This window comes from Lathyrus oleraceus, chromosome 7 (assembly GCF_024323335.1).
Source record: "Lathyrus oleraceus cultivar Zhongwan6 chromosome 7, CAAS_Psat_ZW6_1.0, whole genome shotgun sequence".
In the NCBI taxonomy this organism is placed as follows: Eukaryota; Viridiplantae; Streptophyta; class Magnoliopsida; order Fabales; family Fabaceae; genus Lathyrus; species Lathyrus oleraceus.
In genome coordinates, this window is record NC_066585.1 from 340,802,230 (window position 1) to 340,825,944 (window position 23,715).

Below are 23,715 nucleotides of genomic sequence, written 5' to 3' on the forward strand. Positions count from 1 at the left end.
CAGGATGAGTTCTTCTCAACTTTTGCTTGACCGGGCATTATGGCTTCAATGACAATCTTTGATCCATAATATCGGTATAAAGACCTGGCATATCATTATAATACCAAGCAAACACATCAGAATATTCTCGAAGAAGCTCAACTAACCCCTTCTTAACATATGGACGAAGCTGCGACCCAATCTTGAATTCCTTGAATCGTCTTCGGAACCCAAGTTGACCAACTCAATCTGCTATTCGAACGGATGAATGGTTCTTTCCTCGTGCTCAAGAAAAAGGGATAACTCGTCAGACACGTCTTCATCATCATTCTCTTCCTCGGCTTCAAACACAAGGAAATCAAAGTTTAGAGAGGGAGTGGGATCATTATATTCAATGTGTTTGAGAAGCAACCTGCATAATGATTTGATATTTTGATTTTAGAAATATGAAGTGCAAACAAATATTATGCAGGTATGGGAAAAATTATTGCTTATTTATGTTATTTTGTGATTACCATTTTCAGAAAAAGCAAAGAGTAAAAACAACATAAAATGTGGATGAATAAAATTGCATTTTATTGATGGTAATTTGAAAATGCCCAACAATGTTTCGCTTCTCCCTTAGGAATAGGAGAAGGATTTTCTATAAATAATGATGCATAATGAAAGGAACATCAACAACAACCCAATTGTTACAAGTCTGCCCATGTGTCACAAAGTTAGCACAATCTTCTTCATCTTCATCTTCATGAATGATGGCAGCTGGGTGTTGTTCTTCCTTGTGAATGAACCCTCCATTGTGGAAAATTGGTTGCATAGGTTTGACATCTCCTTGGAATGGCCCTTGCTCTTGTTCAGCTTCAACATAGGTAAAAGATGAAAGATAGCTTACCAACATCGCTTTCTCACCTCCTACAACAACGAGCTTTCCATTCTTAACAAATTTTAGTTTCTAATGCAAAGTCGACATGACATCACCATCCTCATGAATCCACGACCTTCCCAATAAACAGATATAGGCCGGGTGAATGTCCATTACTTGGAAAGTAATCTGGAAATCACTCGGATCTATCTTAACTGGGAGGTCCACTTCTCCAATGACAAGATAATCTTACCAAAGTAGATTTGGATATAACATTCAACGATGAACCCGTGTCTACCAAAGCATTGGATAGAGCATCTTCTTTACAATTCATGGATATATGAAGGGCCAAGTTATGATTTAAGCCTTCCTCGGGAAGCTCTTTATCGCAACAACTCAAATTGTTGCATGAAGTAATATTGGCAACGATATGACCAAACTGATCAACTGTGACATCCTGTTCCACATATGCTTGCTCAAACACCTTCTACAACGCCTCTTGGTGCGCTTCGGAATTCATCAACAAAGATAATACAAAGATCTTGGATGGTGTTTGGAGCAACTTCTCCACAACATTAAACTCACTCTTCTTAATAAATTGGAGAACCTATTCATCATCATCCTTAACCTTCAACCCATTGGATTCACCAGACTGAGAAATTGGAGAGTTAACATGATTAACCAAAGGAACATTCGCCTTTTTACCAATCATAACATCCTCCATAACCTTCGCAGATACTGGACCAAATACACGACTGCTTCGGGTCACTTTCAAACATCAACAATGCTCACTACTGAATTTGCTACAGGAAGAGGAACCTCTTCCCCATTTTCAATCATAGTAGCATTATATTTGTAAGGTACAACTTTATCGGATGCATAAGGGACTGTGCCCGCTAACCATATTACCAACGGTGATACCGATATATTATCTCTTTTACTGTTATCAAACTGGATTACTACTCGCTTAGGAGTCTTGAATACTGGCACAATTACATTCACACCATTACTCATATCCCTGTCTTGATTGATCTGAATCACACCTTCATCCATTAACTTCTGAATTTCCCTCTTGACAATCACATATCCTCATGGATTAACGCTGTAGATAATGTAACCATCATGGTCATGTTCACAATCATTGATCAGACACAAAGTTCTATGTATCTCCACCAAATACCTTTGGATACGACGAACATCAAAAACTCTGTATTTACTGGGACAACCATCTACCATATTCATAGAATAATTTCCATGGGCGGGAAAAGGATTAGCTTCGACATTAGGTGTGCGGTCCTCAAAGGACACCATCCCACTTTTGTCCAATTTCTGGACTTCATACTTCAATGGATAATAGTTCTTGATGTGATGGTCGGGTACCCCATGATGAAAAGAGAAATGCAGATTGGGCTTGTACCACCAAGGAAAAGGCTCAAGTATATGCGGAGGATTCTTTGACTGGATAAAATTCTTGACGACAAGAGAAGGATACAATTCGACATACGTCCTTAGAATATGATCAAAAGTGACCTTCTTCCTTTCAAAATTATTATGTTGATTGTTGTAGTTGTTGTGATTGTTGTGAGTGCGTTGTTGTTGTTGTTGAATTGGTGCTGATTGAATTACGGAATTGTTTCTAAATAATGGAATGACAGAGGATACTTGATGATGATATTGTTGAGATCTGGAATTCTTCCTCACATGAGGCCTCATTTGCCTCCCCACAGATACTGAATTGGTTTCCCCCTCTTTCTTCTTAGAGAAACTCCCTCCGTATTTATTTCTCATATATGCTTCTTCTTTAGACAAACAACCCTCTCAGACACCCTCTTCTAAACGCATCCCTATCTTCACCATTTCAATGAAGTCATTGGGAGCACTGACACTCATACACTTGTAATAGAATGAACTCAGGTCTTCAAAAAGATCTTCGTCATTTCCTTCTCTTCCAATGGGGGACTAATCTGAGCATCAAGCTCTCTCCACCTCTACGTTGTACTTGTACTGTTTTACGAAGGCCTCGCCTAAGTTGTTGAAAGTACGAACATTAGCAATGTCTAAACCCATATACTACGGAAGTGTGGCACCGGTCAGACTATCTTGAAAATAATGGATGAGCAATTGATCATTATCTGTCTGGGTCGATATCTTGCGGGCGTACATCACAAGATGGATCAAAGGATAAGTATTCCCCTTATACTTCTCAAAATCTGGGACCTTGAATTAACATGGATTTTTACGTTGGGGACCAAGCAAAGTTCAGTATCACTTTTCCCAAACAAGTTCTTACCCCTCAGGGTCTTCAATTCTTTTTTCAGCTCTTGAAATTGGTATATCATTTCATCCATTTTCTCGTACATATTGGGGCCCTTAGACGGCTCAGAATGATAAATGGTTTCTTCAACATGTGGTAAAGCATGCACCACAGGAGGAGGCGTTGACATGATCGAGTGAGATGTCAGCATAAGAGCAACAATTGGAGCATAACCTTCAGGCACAAAATTCGAAGGCATTCCCCACGGGAAACCGGAAGGCATAGCTTGTGCATACTAGCTAGTAGGAAACATAGACACTAGCTTTGAGACTATCTCTAAGATAACAGTCCTTTGAGGAGTTGCAGGAGTTAGAGCCGATTGATTCTGAGCATAAATGAAAGACTCCATAAGAGTGGTGAGCCTATAAACTTCTTCCTTGAGTTCTCGGGTATCTTGTTCAATCTGATCCATTCTTCGTTAATTATTAGCATGAGTATCGTATTGATGAGTCAGTTTGTCTGATACAAAGACGAAGAATAATGAGACATCTAACCAAAGGGATAGAAGGCAAGAAACTTGCTATGCAAATGATGCATGAAATGCAATGTTTTTATTTTATTATTTCAAGGAACATATAAAGCCTTACTTGCAAATATTTCAATAATAATATTCAATAATAACATTTGAAATTGACCATAAAATCAGTTTTTTCATTCATAAAATTTGGAAGGATTAGACTGAGTAAATTTCATAAACCAAAAATACAAATAGAAGAGAAAAGGAAAGCATCATCCTAAGGATCCCTAGCAACTGAATCAACTGAACTAGCCAAGGGCGTATACTTCCTTCAGATGTGTTTGATTTCTGACTCATAAGTGGTCTTCATTTGAGCTTTCTCGATGATGAGTTAATCGATGATCTTCTTCCAAGCACCAGAAGGATGAGGAATACTAGAGGAAAATAAATCCTCTAGCTCTCTCTCTCTCTCTCTCTTTTCACTGCACACCCTTCAAGAATCTCAATGAGTACATCCTTGTCCTTTAACTCAAGTTGCAACTCCACTTTCTTTCTATGCAAAGCATGTAAATGTTCTTTCCAATGGTCCCTATCTTGCTTCATCTTAGCTAGTACGTCTTCCAACTCCTCTACATCTTTGTTAGGGAGAGTTGATGGCTCAGCTACAACCATAGACATAGGTCTTTCGCATGCATACAACATCTTAAGTTCCAAAGCTCTGTTGTTCACCCAACTATCCTAAGCTTCCAAAGCTGCACAATTGCACGACCCAAGCTCGGCTCCTCCTTTTCTATGAACATTATGCCAAGCACGTACCATCCTACTCTTCAAATTTTAGGGATCTTTACCCTCTTGATAGAACAAACCCTCTAACTGAATGTTATTAGGTTTATCTTTAAAGGGGAACCCAAGCTGATGACAAGCCAAAGCAGGGTTATAGTTGATTCCTACTTGTGTACCAATTAGAGGCACATTATAGAATTCACCATAACTGTCAATAATCTCCAACCCGTCAAACGCAGAACCATACCAAGTAATATCATCATTAGTGAGAGACATAAGTCTCTGAGACCATCATAGACATTGCTTGTTCTCTAAAAAGACTGGTGTTTGAGGCAAGTGCGAAATAAATCACTTGTACATAAGAGGAACGCAACACACAATGGTTCCACCACCTTTAGAATTCCTTAAACATAGAGAGAAATACACATCACCCAATAAAGTCAGAACAGGATTCCCAATCAAGAAGATTCTAATGGCGTTAACATCAACAAAGTTGTCAATGTTAGGGAACAATGCTAAACCATAGATAAGCAAGACAAAGATGGATTCAAAAGCGTCCATACTACCAACTTGAGAAAAAGCAATAGCTCTCCCAATAAGAAACTCATAAGTAAGACCTCAGATCCCTTCTTTCTTCATCATATTAGCATCAATCTCGAATTTCTTCAAAAGAAGATCATCAGTTATGACTTGATATTTTGGAATCTCCTCTAATCCACTGAAAGGTACCTTGTTAGATACTGGCACACCCAAGAGATAAACATACTCCTCTAACGTAGGCACAAGCTGATAATCAGTAAAAGTGAAGCACCGATAGAGAGGATCATAAAACTACACTAAGACACTCAAGAGTCCTTCAACCACATCAGCAGATAATACACACAATAGCTTTCCATGACGTCCTTTGAAATCCATAGGATCAACTACATAGGATGCTAGCTTCCTTAATTCTTTCAAATCCAGACATCTGAAACTGTACTTCTTTGTTTTCCTTCGTCCATAATCCATGGTCTAAATATATTTGCAAATACGACCTTAGTTCCTTGAAATTTTATATTCTGTGATGAATGTTATGATTTGCATGTATGCATGAATGCAACAATGACACACAAGGGATCATACACAAGGTAAACACAAACAAAGGTAAAGGGATGGATCAAGTCATCATCAAGATCAATCATCCATTTTGGTGGGTTATGGTTTTCACCTTATCAACACCCAAGTTCCATTGATATTGATGAGACTGATCGGATCAACCAAGAATCACGAGCATGGAGTCAGGTTAAGAACCATACCAAAGGAGTGTACTATGGATAAAAACCTGTAGATCATGTTCTAAAAAGTTCCCAGAGTTGTGATCTTATCTGTTAGATACTATAGGTTTGGATGACTGACTCATCAACCCATAGTATTCTCAAGAGAAACTCATCTGAGCGCAGTATCATGTAACAAGTGTTATCAAGTCTACACTTGAACAGTCTCCGCACTACGTCCTAAATAGGCCAAGTTGGGTTAAATGTTCTACTATCCTCAACTTCTCAAACTCCCAAATCAAGGAAAGTAACGCCTATCCACGACTTACTCGTATGACATTAGTAACTCCAAAAGGGTCTCCAATGAGTGGGGGATCTCATGTCAACTCTTTTAGGACTACTCCTTCAAAGCTAACATGACTATACCACCCTCATATCTGAGATTTCACCCAAGTTCGGGTTAGAACTTATCTCACCACACAGAGATCACCAAGCACAACAGATAAAAAGTTTCACACATACAATATATACAAGTAAACAAACATCAATAATCAACAAATATAATACACATAAAAAGTAGGCTAAACCCACTTAGGACTACTCACAAGGAGAGTCACCACTTTCTTTTTGTAGTGGTAAATTCATGACCACTGATTTATTGGTTAGCTCAACGTCAATAAAACCAGAGTCGCCACCGCGCTTTTATTGTTCCAAAGCAAAAAGGGAAAAGTACGAACAAAACCCAAAGATAAGAAGTTTTCAAATCAAAACTAATAAAATGTCAGAGATTACAAGTAAGGGGGTTGGTTACACAGAGGGAAGGTATTAACACCCAAAGTGTCCTAGGTACTCCTAGGGAGCCCTTTTTGTGTGCAAGTCTTTTTGTTGAAAAAGATGTTTTCTAAAAAATAGAATGAGGGGATGAGAAAATACTTCATTATTTACAATTTTTGTGTTTGACGAGACCTTCGGTCTTATGCCTACGTACCAACATAAAATGAGGGATCAAAACCTCATAGTTCGTGGTAAAAATTTCAAAGATGGGTGGATTGATTTTAACAAAAGCTTAAAGATCTTTTGTTATCAACGGGAGAATACTCAAGAAAACATCCACCGATAATGAGGGCTTTACAACATTTAAGAGGGAGGGTCCCAACTTGGATTCAATCAACAAGTATGCCACTAACCCCTAATAAATGGAAAGACTTACAATCAATATATCATGGAATGGAAGAATTATATCTCAACTAAAGATAACTCAAATCTAAATGCTCGCTTTTGAAAAGTTTAAAAGGAAAAGGCACAAAATGGCCAAAAGGATTAGATGAGGTTGTTAGTTCTTTTTTTTTGTCTTTTTTTGAAAATAAAGTCAATATAATTAAGTTCATTTAAAAGTTTTCTTTAGAATTTTTTTTTGAATATCAATGGCATAAGGCCAAGGTTTCTACTCATTAAAACAAGTCTAAGTTTAAAACAACAAACAAAGAAGTTTTTGAAAGTGAAGGAGAGATTTTTAAATTAAAGAAGCCGGAGAAGATGAAGGGACTATCCTACACAAGATTTAAAAGTTCAAAGTTGAAAAGATCTAACCAATGGGAAGTATCCACAAGACAATAGTGTCAGATAGAAAACCATTTCCTTTGGATTGTCAAGCAAGCAACAAGCATAATCATCCAAGCAATTAAGAAGAAGACCAATGGCATCAAATAAATATAACCAAACATCCAAGAAAGAACTCCAAAGCAAGCAGTCTTCAATGTCCTTTAGATGTATCAGATGAAATATCCCTCGAAACATACTCAAAGAGAAAGCATCAGATAGAAACAATAAGATCAAAATAACAACTTAAGCACACAGACAAAGTGTACAATAAATAAACAAAAGGAGTCTCTCCAGGCTTGTATCATATGAATGTCATTGGTCAAGATAAGGTCTCAGATTAATGGCATTGGCCAAGTCCTTCCAAAGCACAGGGATGTTGCCTACTCTAAGTTCAAAAGTTCAGATCAAGTCGCAGACAGAGGTCCAACAGTCCACCAATGTATTTTTTTAGGGTTTTTATTGTTTGTTAAGTGTTTTAAGGTCCTAAGACCACAAACAAAACAAGATCACAAGCATATAATATAATGCAAGCACAAAATATGACTCAAGTGAACTAAGTGAAAACGACTGAAACAGAAACAACTTCCATGAATGTAAATGACAATGAATGATTAAAGGAAAGAATTTAAATTGCATTAAAGTAAATGACATTAAAAATAAAGTCAACAATAAAGAGATGCTAGTGAATTTTAGTGGAATAAGAAAATATTGTCTTTAAGTCATTTTTTGGAGAACACTCAACCATCCACTCACAAGCATGAAGATATGAACCTAAACATCATCCATTAGAAGGGCTAAAACTTGGATAAATCAACAAGTATGCCACTAGCTCTCACAAATGGAAAAGAGGAAAATTCTTCACATAATACCATGAGGAATGGGATACTTACAATCTCACTTACAAAAATATTATGCCTTTTGGGACAAATTTAATGCTATGTTAAGCAATCGTAATTGGACTTATGTAGAAGTCACAACTATCTGAGACCGGGCAATAATAATATTGGTGTTAATGCATGGTAGAGACAAGGTATAAAGACCAAGCTCCTAAAGCATACCACACACAAAAATAAAAGGGGATGGACCTATCTCAATCAAGCTCATGTTGATTCACCTGACACAAGGTTATTGATGAATCAACTAGCATTTTGATCTTATGAGAAATCATTGGTCATGAATGGATTGGGAAAGAAGAGAGATAAAGATGGAGAGATGAGGTGAAAGAGATCCCAAATTGATCAAGGGATGAACCTCACTTTATCAATACCATTCATTCATTTTGAGGGGTGAAGTTCAAACTTCACCAACCCCCTAAGTCCAATGGTATTGATCAAATTAATGTTCAATTCAACCAAGATCAAGGCCAAGCAGAAGTTGAGTCAACACAAAGTCAAATAAAAACGCTCAATAAAATATTAAAGCAATTAAAACAATTTAAATCAATTTTTAAATGAAGAAAATGCATTTGAAAAGGGAAAAAAAACCTCAAATCCCTTCAAATCACCAAAGAAATGGCCAAGGGATTTATCATAGGTCAAACAATGTCAAAGGACCTTTGACTATTTTTTTTTGCATTTTTTTGAAAGTCATAAGTATTTAAAATCAATTAAAAACAAGTCAAAAATCACAAAATTCACTAAAAATATCAAACTAAATCCAAAAATTATTTTTAATTCTGAAAACGGAAGAGGAAATTATTTGTGAAATTTTAGTGAAAGTCCCGTAATTTTTGGATTAAAATTGAAATTATAGTGAATTAAGAGAAAATGATATTTAAAAAATTAAATTGGAAATTAATTAAATCAGAAAAATAAGGGCCATCAGATTTCCCTTATTAATTGAGGTGGCAGATATGATGGCTACGCGTATAACATCCACCATGGTCATCAGTCAATGCGCATGTACAAGTGGTATTCAGAATCAAGGGCCCAGATTATAACGTGGCAACAAGATCAAATTGTCTGGACTGAGCCAACACACCACCGAAGCCCTAGCTCCGATCTTCTTCTCCAACCACACTCACTGGACTGGTCCAACAAAAATGTCACCAAAATAAATGGATCATGCATCAATTTAAAGAGAAAATGATGAGGATTCCAAATATGACCTCCAAATTTTCCAACTCTCACTCTATAATGAGAATGTGGAGTTGAAAATTGAGTTGCTTCGATTCAACCTCAAAGCAACTCAATATCAATGCCTACATTGGTAGGGCTTCAGGAAACCACAAAATAAGCAAAAATATCAAGAAATGAAAGAGAATCGAAGAGTTGAAATTCTAGAAAATTCACCTTCAGGTTGTAGTGATGATGCTCGACCTTGATGCAATTCTACTTGGCTTTGCTTCCTCTTGATTGTAGGAGATAATTAGAATAAAAAAGGCTTTTAATCCTTGGATTCTAGTTCAGAAACAGAAGTTGAACTACAAGCTAAATTTCAATGAAATCTTCAAGGTATTCTCTCAAGTATGGCTATGGGATTGCTTGGCACAACTTGGGAAAGGGTTATCCTTCATTCTGAGTCTATGGAGTTCAATTTATAGGCAATGCAATTCATTTCCACACTATTTGAATTTTGAATCCAAAAATAGTAATTGATGTGCATGGGTGCATGAGCATGTGTTTAGGCCCAAATTATCATTGCAATCAGTCCAAATTCGTGCACAAATGATGATGAGATCATAACATGAAGCCATGGAAAAATGTTTAACATTTGAGTTCAAAAGTTGCCAAATGGGACTCTTTGGAAAGCTACCATAATGACGAATTCTGACCTTGAAGTTGGAGTAATCAAACATACTTGAAAATTTTCTAAGTTAAAAGTCAAATGACCTCTTTTTCCACCTTGAATAACTTTTTCTATGAGCTTTAAATGACTTTGGTTCCTTATTCAAAGTTGTAGTTCTTTTAATAATATTCAATTTGGTCACAAATTTGACACCATTTGCAGCTTTCATGATAGAGTTACGAATTTTAGAAGTTGAGGAAAAATGCTTGTTCAATGGTGAAGACCAAAATGGACCTATAATCTTTCCTCATGGCGCATGCCCTTGCAAGTGGAATTTGACCTTTCTCAAAGAAAAAAAGTTTAATAAGACATCTTGAAATTGATCATGGGATTTGGATCATCTTCATATCATAAAAATTTAGCAAGTTATGGTTCTTGGAAGTTGACCTTCTATCTAGCGCACAAACAAAATGACCTATAATTGTTTACCATAAAAAATGACTTTCCAAGAAAAGTTAGCTCTTGATGCCAACATGAAAGTTGTTTCGAATGTCACAAAGAGTAACTTGGATCTTAGAATAATTTTCATACGATAAAAATTATATGAGATAGGGTCTAGGGAACCCTAGATTAGATCAATTGACTTTTCTGGTCAACCTCCTTGAACCAACTTGCAAACTTGAAGCTCTCTTTCTCTTTGGGGCTCATGGAGGATCATATATGCTTATAATGATGTACAATGAAGTATCCCATAATATATTTGACCAAGTGTTGACGAAACCTGTTGAGGAAGGCACACAAGATACCCAGATGAATTAGGGCTTCCTTGACAAACAAGCTTCAAACTCTTCATGAATTCTTGATCAAAATGACAAATAAAGAACATAGGGATCCATATATGATGCTTAGAACCAATGTGGACCTTTTCTAACTTGATCCCTTGCATTGAGCTTGATGAGGCACATGTGGATACACACACTACCTACAAAAGAAACAAAGCTACACTAGACATATTTTTGGTATTTTGGTTAGTGAACAAAGAAAAATAAAGTATGATACAATTAAATATGCTTGGTGATCTCTCCCAATGCAAACCCAATGAATGAAAGGTGAGAATGATACCAATTTGTGATCCCAATGCCAATGCAATGCTATGAGATGGCATGAGGGATCTTAGACGTCAAAATGTGGGTCTTACAGCTGCCCTTATTTAAGCTCATTTTATCCGGGGATGTGAAGGTTAAAAATCTTTGTATCAAAACGGTAGAATGGACTTAAATAACAACAACAAGAAACAAATTTTGGTCCCTAAGAGGCCTTATGATGCATATGATATGAATGCAAAAATAATATTTATGGGAGATATTTTAGGATTACAATTGCATTTATTTTTTTAATTTTTAATTTTATTTTATGTCCATTTTTGCTAGATGCTTCACCTTTTCACCTGGCGGGATCTCACTTGTAATGAGTCCAACCTATTACTAATGGTGAAAACATCCACTATTCCTCCAGTTTCGGGCATAAGAACTTATTTTTGAAGTGCTATTTGGCTTACTTCAACCATACACTTTGGTATTTTATTAGCATATGCAGTGTATCCTATGTGCTAAGTCTTTAAATAGTAGTGTGAGACTGCCCTAACTAAATCCTACAATGAGCTCTTATTCCATATTTTAAAGCAATTCAAATGTTTCAAAAGGTTGACTATTTTTCTGACTATTAGAGGCGTGACAAGGGTTATCAGAAACACAAAGTGGTGCATTGATCAACTATCAAGACCTTGTTTCCAATATTGTCAAAGTCCAATTAGTTTCATTCTAATTCCTTAGAGTTCACTATTATTTACAGGGGTTGTAGTTAGTTGTGTTTCTTTATTATTATTATTTTTATTATTATATTATTTTTAACATAATATTTGATGATTAAGAAATTAAGAGTATTTCTTAATCTCAATGTACATCATTCATAACCATAAGCGTATCATTCTATTGTATAAAAGAGAAAATTTTGGGTATGTTTGGTATTTAAACTATCTTTCACCTTGATGATTTGAAGACAAGAGTTTTTCATATCCTCAAGTTAAAGATGTTTAAATAGGGACAACTGTCATACCTTACATTTTACCCTGAGTTTTTTCACCTGCATCAAGGTAGTACGAACATTTTATTTGATCATGCATTTCATCAGTCAAAAGTATTCATCAGGGTTTAGATGAAAAGTCTAGAGTTCTGACAATTTATCTGGTATTGATGACATTCATTCAGTCATATGGAGGTTAAGAAGTCAAAAGACTTAGTTTCTTAGTCTCATTGCATCATGCATTCCATTTCATTAAGTCTCATAGGTTCAGAGGGACGGCAATCAATAGTATTGCTGTCATCTGAATCTTTGTAAGGTTTTCATTGTCATTATGATTAAGAATTATAAGCAAAGGGTCCAAGAGTTGATTCCTTTGTATCTGATTATCTATTCAAAAATTCCAATCTATAAATCAATGCATTCACCAGACATCTGTAATATCTACTCATCACAACATGCATTTCGTTCCGCATAACACCTAAATGTCAACTAGAATAAATTTCCGGATCTACAGATAAATCGGTTGAATTAATTCTCAAATGCACGTCAAATTAGCGGGCAAAAAATATCAAAGTCGAGTTTGAAGATGTCAGTATTATTAATCTACAGTTCTCGTAGTTTAAATGATCATGCTCGCTTTATTTCTTGATCGCATTTTGACCAGCCTAATCCTTTTAAACCGAACATTTTTTACTTTAAGATTTGATCAAAACATGAATGTTTTTGAGAAGTTTATTTTATGCTGATCATTTTTGTGCATGTATTTTAGTTTTCAGACATTTTTGCGCTCGATTTTTATTTATTTTTAATCCGTTTATTTTTGTTTTTTAGTCAAAATAATTGTTGGAATTAATTATAATTTTCTATGTTCTTGTTTTGATTTAATTTTGACTATTTAGAATGTTTGGATTTTATTTTATTTAAAGGATTTGAACTCATTTTAATCTATTAAAACACCCAAGAGGGGCCTTTTGTATTTAAGTATTTTTTTAAATCATTGATATATATATATATATATATATATGAATATATATATATATATATATATATATATATATATATATATATATATGGTGAAGAAGTGAAGAAAAGAGGGCACACACGCACATAACAAGGGGGACCATTTAAAAAAAGAGAATAATACTCTCTCCCACGTTTGAGAAAAGGGAAAAGAAGGAAAGAAATAACATTTCTTTTCTGAAACTACAACAAAACATTGTTTCCTCTCTTCCACATATCACAACCACATTCACTTCTACTCCTCCTCTCAACTCCACCTCATCACCTTCTTTATCTCTATCTCTTCATCACCTTCCATCAACTTCACAAAACACATACAACATAAATCTTCCAACTCCATCTTCGTAACATACTTATAATCAAACCAACACATGACATAAACATCACCTTCACTCATCATCATCATCAAACAACAACCAATTACAACCATAAAAAAAACTTCACCTACACCGCCTTATCACCGTTCTCCATTGTTACGGGTGAAGGTTCTTTTTGCTTTTCCTTTTTTTATATTTTGTTGTACGGGTTTAGATTTGAGATATTTATTCATATCGTGTGTTTAATTTGAATGTTACTATGTTTTATCCATGGAAGAGTTTGATTTGAATGAGGAAAAAATTTAAGACATGAGAGATAGAGAGAGAGAGAGAGAGATTTTTATTTGTAGAAGGAAGTTGTGTTGTTGTTGCTCTTGAAATAGACTGGCCGAACGAGAGAGAGAGAGAGAGAGAGAGAGAGAGAGAGAGGATGAGGAAATTCTATTTTTTAATTTTGACTAGTTCTTCTTCTTTCCATGTGTCACGATGCGGTTGGTGGCTTTTTGTTTTTTGAAAAAAAAAGCATCCTCTCTCTTTTTGAAAGTGTCTGCCGCCCCACACTCTCTCTTTTCTTGATTTTTTTCTTCTTTTCTTTTTGTTTATTGTTATTTATTATTATTATTATTATTATTATTATTATTATTGTTATTATTGTTATTTATTATTATTTTAGATTTGAGTTTATAATTTATGGGCCTTGGGCTCATTTTGTGGGTTGTTTTGATTGCTCATGTACCCATATTTACTCTTCACACCCCATGGTCATTTTGTACATCCTTATTATTTATTTTGATTAATTTTAATTAGTAGTTAATTAATTGGTTATATTTTTAATTAATTAGCTTAACTTTGTTGATTGGCTTCTTATAGAGTGATTCCTATATGAATTCACTTTAAGTTAGCTTAACATATCGCTAAATTCATTAGTTTAATTGTCAGTTATTTTACCTTTGAAGATGTTGTACATAAATTATCGAATTGTTGTTGTTTGGTTCATTGCATCACAATTTCGAAGCTTAAATTCAATTTAGCTTTAAGTTAGTTTAACATAGCGCTTTCTTACTTTAGATTTTAGTTTAGTTCTGGTCCCTTGGCTTTCTCTTGAGCTTTCTTACAATGAACTCCTTTTTGTTTACATTTGTTTGTTTAGTAGGCTTGTATTTTAATCACTTTATTATATCCCCATTCAAAAAAATGTATCACCATCCACGTGACATGTAATAAGTTTACCGCTTTCATTTATGTTGTTCTTATTACATTAGTTAATTATTAATTTAATATTAGTGTAAAATTAACCACATTCAGAAAATAACAAAAATAATACTCGATCCAAAGTCGAGCCTTTTTCCCAAATCCAATTCAAATTAAATGCAACGCGAGTGCTTGATTTAAATTCGAGTGTCCCTTCCGATTAATTAAAATGCTTTCATAATCAAACACTTGATCCAACGTTAAGTCGTTCCCTTTTAAGCTTTTAACAATAAACATGGAAGAAAAATATTAGGTTTTGACTTTCTCTTTCTCGAATTTTTGGGTACTGTTGTAGAGCTCCATGTTTGAACATTCGTCTTCCATGTTAAAAAACAATAATTATTTGAATTAAGTCGATTATCCTATAAAAGAAAAAATATTGATTGGGTATCGACCTTCTCTTCCCCAATTATTAGGGAACTACTGGAGAGCTCCATGTGTGAATAATCGTATTTCGTTAATGAACTTTGACCTAATTCATCACACATTCTTATAATAACTCTTGGATGAAAAGAGAGCCATTGGGCTTAGGCCTCTTCCTTTCCAGGTATTTGAATATTGTTGTAGAGATATCTGTTTGGACGTTTGTCTCCACTTAAAAGCAACTTAACCAATCAAACATATTTTCTGCCCTTGTGCGACTTCAAAAACATTTTCAGAAATGAGTATTCTTTATCCATTTTGACTTGAAATAAACAAATGCTTCAGCCTCCAAGAGCAAGCAACAAGCAAAGTTTTAGTACTCAATATGTCTAAAGAATCACTCCTTAAATTTAATCAACCCATAAGTTCTTTGTTACTAGAACTACGTAGCCTTGAGTTCTTCATAACATCTGGAGATACGTAAGAGAACGATTTCGAAATCTTGTCAGGCACGCCTTAATAAAAATCACACCTTTTATAAAAAAACATTTCTCTTTTCTTTCTCTTTTATCACTCAATAAGTAGAAGAAAACAATTAACATCACGCTAACTTTTAATCGCAAATTTAACTAAGAGGTCCCCGTTGAGTATATTTTTTATACATTTTTTCCAAAATATAGATCCGGATTTTGAATGGGGACACTTCCCGATGTTATAGCTTTGTCCATTTTTTCTTCTTTTTTTGTTATATAATTAGGGTTAGTGTATATTTGGGCCTTGGGCCAAAATTTTGTGATTCTTATTTTTGTACACCCTTTTTATTGCTATTTCTCTATTACTTTTATGTGCATGATATTTTTTGATTTTTGTCTTGAACTATATTTTATGTTGTCATGTAAATAAACATTAAGTTAAATAATTCCTTTTATCTTAAGAAATTGAATTAGTTTCACAATAAGTTGGAAGAAAAATGCCACTTGGATGTAATGTCCAATCATAGTCCTGACTACTAGCCCCATGTCGTAATAGTTTGCAAGTCAAAGTATTCATCTTCTACTTAAAACACTTGTAAATATTCAAAACCTTTTCACAACAAAAATTGATAAAAAAGACTACTTGGGGTGTAATGTCCAATCATAGTCCTGGGTACTAGACCAAAGCCATAATAACTTACAAGTCTAAATACTCGTCTTACAACCCTAAAAACAATCAAACACATTCAAACTTTTCCTTTTGACTTTCACAACTTTAAACTCTTTTTTAAAAGAAATATATTTCTCTCTTGAGTGAGTGGGCTAAGTGACATTTTCCCGCGAATGTTGATTTATAAATCCATTATGTCGTGTTGAAAACGCCCCCTCCTTTAATTGTTTTGGGTTCCGTTCGATTGCGACAATAAAAACTTTTTCCAAAATCGACCCACAAATAAACTTTTTTACCCAGAACTACGTAGCCTTGAGTTCTCCATCGCAGCTGGAGATAGGTAGTAGCCAGATTCGCAATCTTGTCAGGCACCTTAATAAAAAACCTTTTTGCGGCCCTTTTCTTTTTCTATTTTGAATTTTTAACAACTCGAGAAAGCAAACATTTTTAGGCTAACACTTATGCACAAAACAAACTAAGTGGCTCCCGTTTAGTACAACGGATGTGAGGCATGCTAATACCTCCCCCTTGCATAATTGACTCCCGAACCTGATTTTATTACGACGACCATATATTTGTCATTTCATTAAGGTCCATGAGTTAGGAGAAACAAGTTTCCTTTTTAGGTTTTTTCTTTATTAATGTCTTATTTACAATGATGTGTATAAAGTCCAAATGGATAAAAACCAAATGAAAAAATCATAAATAAAATGATATGGGATGTTAAATATAAAGTATAAAGTAAATGGAATAAAGTAAATGGAATTTAAGGTAAAAGTTAATACAATAAAGTGTTAGTAAAGGATGTTAGTAATCAAAGATGAAAAATGGTTTGGTCATTTTTGGAGAACACTCAATTATTCACTCACAAGCATGAAAATATGAACATATACATCATTTATGAGAAGGGCTCCAACTTGGATAAAATCAACAAGTATGCCACTAGCTCTCACAAATGGAAAAGGACTAACATTTTCACACAATACCATGAGGAATAGGACATTTACAATCTCACTTATAAAAATGCCTTTGCTTTTGGAACAAATTTAGCTCTATGTTAAGCAATCGTAGTTGGACTTATGTAGAAGTCACAACTATCTTAGGCCGGTCAATAATAATATTTGTGTTAATACATGCTAGAGAAATGATATGTAAATCCTCCTCCTAAAGTCATGCCACACAAAAAAAGAAATAAACGGGATGATCAAACATAAAGGCTAGGAGGATGGTCCATTACTTTAATCCACACTTCATGACACTTAGGACAATCTTATGCCTCAATCCAAAGTACCTTAAATGATCCATGATCAATTAGGAGGTATATTTGAAATCATGAAAGTTCATCAAGCACCAATCCACACATCATGAACAAGATGGACACAAGCCATCCAATTGATCAAAGGGAAAGGAAAGAGATGAAGAATAAAGGGACAAGAGAGGTCACACCCAAACTGGACTAAAAGTTTGATCAAGTCATCATCAAAATCAATCATCCATTTTGGTGGATTAGGGTTTTCACCCCATCAACACCCAAGATCAATTGAGTTTGATGAGACTTGAAGTTCAAACCATCATGATCCAAGGCCAACAGAAGTTCACAAGGGTTCACAAATATAAAATGCAATTAAATGAAATAAAAATGCACAAAAAGTATTTTTAAATGAATTTTTAAAATAGAAATAAAATGAAAAATCTATAAAGTCCTTCAAAATGCCAAATAAATGGCCAAGAAAATTATGAAAGGTTGAAAATAAAATAAGAAGCATATAATAAAATTTTCAGAATTTACAAATGCAGAAAAGTATTTTTAAACCAATTAAAACAAATAAGAAAATAGAAAATTCATGAAAAATAGAAAATTAGTGAAATAAAATGTGAAAAATAAAAATCAGATGAAGAAAAATAAAAGAGAATTTTAGAAATTATTTTGGGATATTTTGGATGAAAAATGGAATTACTATAAATTTTAAAAGCAAAAAATAATTAAAAATAATAAGATAAAAAGAATAAAAACCAGAAAAAACACGGAGTGTTGGATCACGCCTCATTAATTGACGTGGCAGATCTAACACTCCATATGTTAGAGAACACGATGGAACCCACTGCAAGCCAAACACAGGATCCAATTTAAATCCAACCAATCAGAACATTTCGTTCCTCCAACGTGTCTGACCAAACTCAGACAACCTGAGAAAACTTCAATCGTGTTCTCCGATGAGCTCTCACCGGAGTTTCATTGTTTGGTAAATTCAGAATACTAGACGACTACCATTGTGATCCTCTTCTCATCCCGAATTCAACCTTATGCCTCAAATTCATTTATTTAAATTGAGCAAAGGGAATTTCAAAGAAGTTTCAGAAATAAGCAAGCCATAAAAAATAAAATTAAATGATGAACATGATCAATCAACACCAGATAAGTTAGGGGAAATCTTCAGAGAGTGAAGGACTACGTTGTGGTAACCTGTTTTAGTTCAAATGATGCTCAAAACTACCTTGTCCAAATGGTGATCAGAAGTTGATGAAGCTTGATCTAGTTAGAGCACTTCAGAAGGTCTCAGAGCTTGGGAATTGTTGTAAAAGTTTCAAAGGATGCCGAAGATGCTAATGGAATCAAGGAATTGGATTGAAACAAGCTGAAACTCAAAACGCGATAGTTGAATTTTCTGGGGGAAAATTCAAGTTGCAACAGAGATTTCTTGGCTCTCCAAAGCTTGTAAATTAATGCAATAGCTCCCTCTATTTATAGGGAATGTGATTGGATCCAAATGCATGTGAAATGATGCAAAATTCGTGCAAAATTAATTCGACCCGAGTGTGAGAAAATTATGACTTGAAACTCCTCAAAACTCAGCCAAATGATGTGTTTTAAGGGTCAATTAACTTCTGGAGACTTGGATAAACATGTTTAGGTACAAAACACATGCTAATTTGGCTTGGAATTGAGATTAGTGAAGTTTAAAGCTCATGCAATGGCAATTTCTACAATTGTAAGTCACCATGTTCAACCCAATCGGGCACCCTACTCAGGAGGCTTTTTGATCCCATTCTTTTTGTAAAGTGTTATCATCATGGAAAATATTACAATGTTCTAAGAAAGGTTTCATTTGGAAGATTGAGCACAAAGTTATGTTATGTTTAAGTTGGCATGAAACACTGATCATATAACTTAGAAAAATTTGAGTGTTTCATGGATGGAAATGACCTGTAATGTCTCAATGAGTTCCATGGTTTTCCAAGCAAATTCTGACCTTGGTCCTTGAAGAAAACTTATAGAGGGTATCACAAATGACATTGTGAAAAAGGAATCAGCCCCATATGTTGAAAACTGAAGAAGTTATGACCTTTTAAAGTTGGGGAATAGTCACTTGAAAATAGGTCAAATTTCACTAGGTCCACAAATGACCTATAATGTCTCCAAACTTTTGATGATCGTCCAAGCATAATTGGCTCTTGTCATGTTAAGAGAAGTTGTAGAGGATATTGATAAGAGTCATATGAAAAATGAAGCATTAATAAATATTTAGAATTGAAGGAGTTGTGATCTTTGGAACTTTGACTTCAATTGGTTGACTTTTGGTCAAACCTCTTGGAACAAGCTTGAGTACTTCGACTTTCCTTGCATTTAAAAGCACATGGATGATCATATGACCTCAGGATAAGGTGTCTCTGATTTCCTCTTGATTAAATTTCTCAAAGCTTGAATTTGCTTGTTGAAGAAGGCATGGAAATAAACACGTGAACTTTTGACTTACTTTGAGAGACTCTTAATTGAAAAGCTCTGCCTTGCAAAATAAACTTAAGGGAAAAAAGACATTTTGTTTTATATTTTGATTAGTGGTTAGATAACCAATTAATCATGTAAATACAAAGGTAAAACAAACCAATAAAAAGGTGCTTGGTGATCTCTACAAGAAGCAAAGCCCAAGGATGTGAGGGAGAGGCACCAAGAAGTGACCTTGTTTATGTGCAAATGATGCAAATGATATGTGAGATCTTAGGGTTAATAATTAGGGTATGACACGCAGTCATATGTTCAATAATTTATTTTTTATCTGTTGGCACTAAAGTAGGAATGGATCGAGGCAACCACCAGACCGACATAAAGTATGGGAATGAATACCAGTCGTCATGGGGGCATCAAGAGACGTTGTAAATAGTTTATGTCTTTGCTTATGAAGGACGTTTGGACAATGCTTTTGCAGAGGTGGGTTACTCCCCTAACCAGAGGTTCTCTTTATGATGGATGATAAGAAGTTGTGTAGAAAACATGAAATACGTGTAATCCTTTTCCATAAATGTTTATTTTCCAATATAGGGCTTTGAGATGGGATTTCTCAAACACATGGAAATTTCCCCTTTACAACTGCATCTTGTGTGATAAGCTTATGTAAAAGTCTTTAAATATTGGTGTTTATATGAAAGCGGAGTTCCAACCATACGTTTTTCTTCTGCCTTTCCAATATCCAACGTACCTTGGCTAGTTCAGAACGGGTCAAGTTTTTCTCTCTCTTAAGCAGGGTTAGATGATATTTGAGGTGTACGCTGATAGTATGAAAGTTTTAAAGGTATGATACTATTTGGTTCCCTTAAGATGTACTGACAAATTTCCCAAATTCTGGTGCTAAACCTAGTTTTTAGCCGGACAACGAACCTAAATTCATTTGCATGATGATTTGTCTCAAGATGAAACATATTTTAAGATTAAGTTTATAAATTTATAGGAAGGTCTTCATTTTTCCAACAATAGTATTGGATCCTTTGTTTTCGTATCTGGAAAGTGGAAGAAGAGGTATATCCAGATCCACTTGTTGGTGGATGCGCCTATCAGAGAGTAGAGGCGTTAGATATTTAGTAATGGGGTGGAGAACCTCACTTTTTTTCTTCATTTTTTGTATCATTCATAGTTAGTGTTCTTATTTTTTTTATTTTTTCCCCATCCATTTGCACAAAAGATATGTTACTTCGAGATGATGCTCCAAATGAGGAGAATGTTGGGAGATACATAATCTTCTTCTGATGATTTAACCATGTTAGTTTCAAAAGAGATTCATCATTTAGTATCCTTTATTTATCTGGTTTATTCATCTCTTCATTATCCAATAAGGTCTAAAATATGATGTATTCTCTTACTCAGAGTTAACACAACTTAGATAAGAGGGTATTCTTACACGCCAATGTGTGAGAATGTCTCTAGGTTATCACTAAAAGAAACTAGTGAAGGTTCCAAAAGAAGGGATTCTAATGGTGGTTCTTTACTTGGTGAGACCATCTTCAAGATACCTCGAGACAGAGAGCCAAGTTTGTGGAGGTTGGATCACGGGGAAAGTTCATTCTCAGGCCCAACAAACATGTCTTTGCCATTTCTCATCCGTCTTGGTCCTATAACGGCTAAAGAGCATTGATATATTTTTTTAAAGAAGACTAAACATATTTTTCGAGCAAGGCCGAAGTGGTTCGTTAAGAAGAGATGGGAGGAATTTCATACCAGATGTGCATGGACTCTACTATCTTGGCTTTCAGAGCCACGAACAATAGTGAAGTCTTGGCACCAGAGTTCCTCCAAAAGGAAAATGAGAAGCTAAAGGAGCATCTTGGAAAAATTGTTATTGAGAGGGACATGCTTCTACATGACCTTGCAAGGTCGATTAACCTCTTGAGGGAAATGGGTTATGAAGTGCTAGTGTTTGGGTACCCCTATTTTGTTGGATGAGAAAGTGAAGGTGTTGACTCTAATATTAAAGGAGGGGGATACCATCTTAACGTCGGTCCAAAAGGCATGATATACCATAGAAACTGCTTTGACCAACATGAACGATGCTTTAGGTTCTTCCCATAAGACATTAAGGGAGCTAGAGAAGTCCTTAAGTGAGGTCAATAAAGGTTTAAAAGAGGCTCATGATAAGTTGCATGAGATAAAGTCATAAATTGTTCACTTACTAAAGATTATTATGCAAGTGGCTTTTGCAAACGTCTTGAAGAAGGTGGAATTCATCCATCCTGGAGTGCAGATATTGAGGGAGAAGATCAATCATAATTAGTAGATAATTGATAAGAGAGTGGCCTTTATGAAAGGAAATAATGATTAAAATACAAAGGTGAAAAAAATTTTATCATCAAGAATATCCTTACGAATGAGCATGATTAGTGATAGAGTGGTTACCTCTTGTGGAGATTAGCAACTGTTGTAGAATCGGGAACGATCATGAGTGATGAACGAATAAAGCACTTATACTTAGTCCACATGAACATAGTGACTTAAATCTCAATTCTACGTGTTATGAATGAAGACTTTGAGGGAGAGAGAGAGAGAGAGAGAGAGAGAGAGAGAGAGAGAGAGAGAGAGAGAGAGAGAGAGAGAGAGAGAGAGAGAGAGAGAGAAAGAGAGAGAGAGAGAGAGAGAGAGAGAGAGAGAGAGAGAGAAATTCAACATGGGTTTCACAAAATGAATTCGGACAAGCATCAAATACTTCACTACAAGGGTTCTATTTATAGCACCATTTATATGAGTTGCAAGCTGAACAATTCCACTTAGTACACCATACCTTATAATATGTTGTATTTCACTTAAGTGCGTCATACCTTATAGTGTTCCATATTTTACTTAAGTACAACATACCTTACGGTGTTCCTTATTTGACTTAAGTACATTATACTTTACGGTGTTCCATATTGCACTTAATTGTGTTTTACGGTGTACCATGTTTTTCTAATTAATGATAATTCATTTAAAAACCCTATAACCAAATAAGCTTAACTTATTTATTTTTCTCCCATTAATATGTCTTAAGTGTGTAACCATGTAGGTTCTCGGGATATTAGCCATTATATCAAATCACACATTTAATATAATAAATAATGTGAGGTATCTAGTAATACATCACTACTGCCAAAGTCACAAAAATATCATATGATATGACAAAATCTTTTTACAATATATTTTATGTGTATAATTTCCTTTTTTTCTCATGTCTATAAAGAACACAAGTCATAAACTATGTCACCCTTGTACAATTCAATATTGGGGCCGTAGACATTGATCCTGTTACGCAGAATAAACAAATTCCATCTAGGTAACTCATGTCCCTCAACATGATTTATGAAATACTCATCATCCATCTTTATGGTCATCTTGTTACCTATAATTTTTTATTGGAACTAAAGAACTTGACTCTTCATATAGAGTCCATACGGGTTTCACGTAGAAAGTATACACCAATATTACCTTGAGAATAACTTATAACACTTGTATAACATTTTATGTAGTATTCTTATGGTGGGTCAATCTAGTATAAATATTACTCCTGATGTTGATACCTGTGTGAAGACCTGATAACTCTTTATCCATGATCCGTGAGATATGATGATTAGTCTATCCATATAACAGTCTCAATTCTTTAATGTTATTCCACTTCACAATAAATCTTGGCTACACATACTTTAAGGACAATGTCCTTATGTTTAATGGGGTCTCACAATTAAGTCACATTTAATGCTTCATCATACAACTAGCTATTATAGGGACTTATGACTTTTGAAATACAAACACAATAAAGAAATGC